This window comes from Camelus dromedarius, chromosome 11 (assembly GCF_036321535.1).
Source record: "Camelus dromedarius isolate mCamDro1 chromosome 11, mCamDro1.pat, whole genome shotgun sequence".
NCBI lineage: Eukaryota > Metazoa > Chordata > Mammalia > Artiodactyla > Camelidae > Camelus > Camelus dromedarius.
Genome location: NC_087446.1, coordinates 66702630 through 66708313, shown reverse-complemented (window position 1 = coordinate 66708313; position 5684 = coordinate 66702630). Strand labels below are relative to the sequence as shown.

At 48.3% G+C, this 5684-nt stretch overlaps 1 long non-coding RNA gene across 2 annotated transcripts; it reads left to right on the top strand.

Annotated features, from left to right (window-relative positions):
- Positions 1-2093: 2093 nt before the first annotated feature.
- On the top strand, positions 2094-5684 carry LOC135322410 (uncharacterized). 2 transcript variants are annotated; one of them, XR_010382972.1, is made up of 4 exons: positions 2094-2257; positions 2605-2765; positions 3056-3102; positions 5645-5684. It is a non-coding gene; the product is annotated as an uncharacterized LOC135322410 (long non-coding RNA). The 2 variants fall into 2 exon arrangements; XR_010382971.1 differs by lacking the exon at positions 2094-2257 and having other exon boundaries at positions 2319-2765.

Genomic DNA, 5684 nt, shown 5'->3' with positions numbered 1-5684 from the left:
CTGATCCCTCGCTCTATGGAAACTTCTCTGTCAAGGCCATCAGTGACCCCACGTTGCTAAATATAGTGGTCAGTTTTTAGTCTTCATCATGCTTGGCCCTTTGGCAGCATTTGACCCAGCTCTTCCATCCCTCCTCCCCCGTGTTCCTGCTTTACTTGACCTCCAGCCTATCGCTCTGCTTTCGATCTTCTGGCTGGTCTTTTGCCAACGTCTCCTCTTTTTTCCAAACATTTACTTCGAATGTGCCCCGGAGTTGGGTCCTGGGTCTCTCCTCAATCTCTCTGCTATAAATTTGGTGGAAGCAACCAGACTTGGAAATTGACATGCCATCAATTTCTCGATTTGTCCAAACTCCCTGATTTGCCCTTTCCATTTGGAACTCTCTCCCTGATACTCATATACTTTTTCTTTCATTCATCTTGCTTTCACATTCATACATATGTTCTACTGTGTAAATTACTTTTCCAAATTTTGAATCAGTCCATACATATCATGTAAAATGCTCAGATCTCTATTATTTCCACTAAGATGCTTATTCTACCTTAGAACCTTTCTGCATTTCTGTATTTATGTCAATAAAGTGAATAGTATTTCTACAAGCCTCATAGTTAAACAGTGTGTTTGTTTGGGGCTATTATGTAACATGAAATAATGATACATCAACATAGTCCTTTTTCATTTAATTTTATGTAACACCAAGATGAGGTTTTTGCATGAAGACTGGTTTTATTGAAATTTTACCTACGTTATGGACAGTCAGTTTATGTGAAAGCCCTCATTTCTCCTCTTTTCGGATATATTTTCCATTTGGCTTTTATAACATATATATTGGCATGAAATAAAATTCCAAAATCATTCACATAATAAAATCAATACATTTAAATTATATTTTTTAATGTTAATAAGAAAGAAAAAGAAACCCAAACTCCTCTACTTATTAGGCATTTCTGTGGCAATATCTAATAGACTCCTTAACCATGACATTGAAGAACTGAGCTGATTCCTACCCCTTTCCACCTGCTCAGCCCCATCTTGTCCCATCCCCTGTGGATGGAGAGGACATCCATCCCATTTTCCAGGTGCAGATATTGGAACCATGTTCTTTCTCTCTCTTTCACTTACACACACACACACACACACACAGAGCAAATACAGCTTGTTAGAAAATCCTGGCTACTGTGAATTCATTAACCACCTACTCCCTGTTCCCCACCCTCCTAGGAGCCACCTTCAACCCCTTCTTGGACACCAAATAGCCTCCTTCTTCCATCTTTGCTTTTCTACAATCTCATCCACACAGAGTCAGAGGGAGCCTATAAAAGCATACATTGAGGGGGTGGGTGTAGCTCAGTGATACAGTGCATGCTTAGCATGCATGAGATCCTGGGTTCAAACCACAGCACCTTCACTAAAATAAATAAATTAACCTCCTCCCACGAAAACCCAAAACAAAAGCATAAATTGGACATCACCCATCCCATCAAAACTCACTAAAAGTGTCACCATTCCATTAGGAGCCAAAGTCGTCCCAAAGCCTTCCAGGACCCGGCCTGCTCTGCCTCTCCGCCCACACTCTCCCCATCACTCTGGGGGCCTCTGGCTCCAGCTCTTCCTTCTTCCTCCGGATCTATACTGCTTCAAGTTCATTACTCCGTGAGATCTGCCAGGATTGCCTTATTCCCTCCTGCCTGCCTCCCACCCCACCACCATCACATGAGTTTGCTCATATCACTCTTATTTTTCCCCAAGCTCTTGCTACCCCATCATGTTGCCTGTTTTCTCTGATAAAACTCTGAGCCCCCAGTGATGGGGAGTCGTGTCTATTTTGTTGACTAATAAAGCCCAAGAGCCTTGGGAACGGGTATAGTTACTAGATTCCCATAAGTAGTAGGAGCTTATACAGATTTGCTGAATGAATGCAGAGGTCCTGGTCCAATTCGATGGAGCACTTCTGTGTCCTGCTCAAAGATTAACTCTCCTTTCCTCCTGAGAGGGGGTGACCACTTCCTTGGTGATCAAAGGCAAGATCTATTTTCTTTATGCTGTTAACCTTAGGCGGGGAGACTGGGGGTTCTTCATTTATATTTTAAAATTTGATTCACTCTGCAGTTTGTCTCCTGTCTATGTATCCTTTTGAGAAACCGTTTATGAGTGATCATTCTTCCATCAGATTGAACAGGATCCAGGGGGAAGTACCAAGCCTGTCCCATCGGCCATCCTGTGTGTCATGTCCTGTGACCCAGTGGATGCTCAGCATGTAAGTGAACCAACAGGAGTGAGTGAAGAGATGGGAACATCTCATTATTGTTGTGGCTGCACTCTGTCCGATGCCTTGAGATTTGGGGAAGGGTTTACAACTGCGGAGGCGAGATGTCAGGTCCTCTGTGCTCTTCCTGAGTGCCCTGGCCTTACCCATTCCCCCAGCCCCCTCTGGGCAGCCAAGCCCAGGAGCTGGGCCACCGGCGATTGTGCTGATCAATAATCCACCTCACCCAAAGTCCGGGGGTAAGAGCGGCCAGCACAACTGGTTGTAGACTCTGAAGTCAGGTCCTTGGAGGAATTCCTCACTGAACAATGTTTTGGACCTTTTATTTTTCTCTATAGCCTCCAGCTGAAGAAACAGATTGCCTTAGGTACATGAAAGGTGAGGACACCTACTATCCCCATGGAGCCCAGGTGGGGCTGGGAGTCTGCTGTTTGTACAGCCGGTGGGCTCGTGTTGCTTTGGGCATCCCTGTGCCTGAATTCCTGCAGTACACTCGGTGGTAAGAACGGGGGTGCCTGGCAGGGAGGGAAGCGGGTCGGGAGAATACACAGCTGGGGAGACGTTAACCTGGGGTGAGCGGGAGCCGGCTGATGCATGGAATCTCGGTGCAAGGAACTCTCCAAACTCAGAGAGGTTCCCACTCCCGCAGGGTCCCTTTGATCAGGGTGCTAGGCTGTCAGCACTGCAGGGTCCCTGTGAGGCTAATGGTGCCTTCAGGCAGTGGGAATTAAGGGGTCCAGTGGCAATTAAATTAACTGTGCACCCAAAGCCAACCCCCGTCTGTTTCAGCCTGTTTCCTAATCTGCAAAACTGGAATGATGTTAACCATCCCGCAGGTTTGTTGATGGGCTGGGACACACTAGACATCCAGGAGCTGGAATTCCTCTGTGCCCTGATTGTTATGCTTCCTTCACACTATTTACTCTCACAAGTTCAGTCTCTCTGTCTCTCTCTCATTCACTTGTAACTTTCTCTCCTGCTCTGGTTTCATTTGATTCCCACCCTCCTCCCAATCCCCAGATGAGTGAAATTAATTTCTGTGTGTCAGTTCCAAATTCCCGGGAAAGATGCTCTGTCCCCTCTGGATTGGTTGTCCAACCAATCAGTTGCTGTCATAGGAGTGAGTCCCTCTGTGACCAGAGGAGGGGCTCTGCCCAGCCCCCCAGCCACCACTGTGGGAGCACATAGCTCTCCGAGGAGGAGGTACTGGCTGTGACTTGGTGTCACTAAGTGTGAATTTATCTCTCCTCTTGCCCCACCTTCATCCTCCTAAACAAAGATGAAAATTATACACTCCCGAGATTTGTGTCATGGAACACTCAGGGTGGGGGCTAAGAGGGCTGGATTCCCTGCTGAGTGTAAGGGGCTACAGTGATTCCCCAACGAGAGCTTGTAAAGGAAACAGCACCAGCCCCACCGGACACTTAGGGTGCTGAGTCTGCGTGACATTGAGCCAGGCTTCTGACCACAGCTCAGGGGTCTGGTCCGACCGGTTAGTCTTTGAAACCAACCAGCTTTGGATTCCTCAATCCCTCCCTGAGGTTTTACCTGAACCACGAGCTTCTGTATCTCTGAAGACAGATGATGAGGACCCTTCACGTAAGGCATTTGCACAGCCCTGTGCGGGAATTTGTGCTGCACGGTCTGCCCGGCGAGCTGACCAAAGTTCGTATTTTACTGATCTTAGAAATAGTCTGGTTTCCTGATGCACTGTTTCACTGAACAAGCAACAGAAGCCACCTCTGGCTGATAAAAACCAAAAAGGGACTTAATGAAAAGATACTGGAAGGGTGCATGGAGTGGCCCAGAACAGAGCCGACCCGGGGGCCGTAGGAGATGTTGGGGAGCCCCAGGCACCAGGCTGCGCAGGATGTTACCGGGCCCCCTGCTGCCCCAGCAGGGACCCCCCCTCCTCCTGACACTCCACCTCACTGCAGGTTCATGTCCCGGCAGGGCCAGGTCACACTGAAGCCACCAGCACACACCTCAATGGGGGAGTTGGCCCCTTCTCAGCTGAGGGCGTACCTGGTGTGGGGAGAGGCCCAGTTAGAGGAAGACGGTTCCCCTACTGTTCCGAGTTAATGCGCAAGTCAGTGCCCATCACTCAGGAGAGCCGGGCTGGTCTGACCTCATTGTGGTGACTAGGCCGTCTGAGTTCACGTATTAGTTTTTAGGTTGGAAGGCCCAAGAGGGAGAAAAAGTGGAGGTTCTAGTACTTATTTTATATTTCCCATGTACCAGGTGCGGTATGCAAGCCACTTCAGACAAGGCCCATAACAACCACATTAATAGGCCACGGAGAAAGTCATGCATTCAGGCCTCTGCAGCCCCGAAACGCGTGTCCTCATCAGTTCCGTAGTTACCAGTGGAAGTTGTAGGGATTTATGGGACTGTGTGCTCCTGTGGGGCTGGGATGTGTGTGTTTAAATCCACATCTTCAGAAACTCGGCCAGAACCAAAGCCACTGATTGTCTGCATGGAGGCAGAGGAGGGGAGGCTTCCAGCCTCTGGTCCAGCTCGTGTGGAGCTCAGAAATTGCTCCTTCTGTCCTGAAAACAACACCAGAGCTGAGGGAGCTGAAAACCCACTGCTCTTCTTAGATCCACAAGAAAACTGAGGGTGAAAGCTGCTCCCAACCCAGAGAGGCAGCCGGGCAGGCTTGGAGAGTCACAGCTCCCAGGGCAGAACCCGCTTTTGTAAGAAACTCGGGGGCAGGCAGATTTAACAGGTCCCTGAGGCCAGGTGGAAACAGCGTGGGGAAGTCTGAGTGTGACAACTTCAGGGGGCCAGTCAGAGGGGCCCCCTGCTCTTTTTCATGCATTTTACTTCGAGGACAGTACCCTGTTCTCAGAGTGAAAATCATAGGAAAACTCCTCATGCTTCCTGCCAGGAAAGGATAAAATAACTCTAATGAAATACACCCAGAACATTCTCTTCCATTGTGGGGGGTTGTGTTTTTTTTTTAAATGAGAAATTATTTTACCAGAGCCTAACCAGCCTGGGGGAAGGGAAATCCCTTCTGTCTCACCCAAATTGGGGTGAGGGGAAAGAGACACACTTGTGGAGGTCACAGCTCAGGGCACAGGCTCAATGAGAACTAATCATAGGAGTATAGATGCCCTGCTCTGTTCCGCTACCCCAACACCTTACCTCCATGTCAGTAGGGCCTCTGTGTAATAACAGGAATAAAATTAAAAGAAGTTAATGTCTCAGGAGTGTCTAGGGAAAACCCAAAGACAGCGGGCGGATGAAAACAAGGACACACAGGCAGCTTTAGCCTCTCACACCAATGGCTGTAGCAAACTACACACAGCCCATCCCAGTAGATAAACAGAAAACCTCACAGAAAAAACTATTTATTTTGGTTCTCTTACCCAGTGCATTCCATGGTGCATCCTCGCCTAGAATTGAGTGGAAG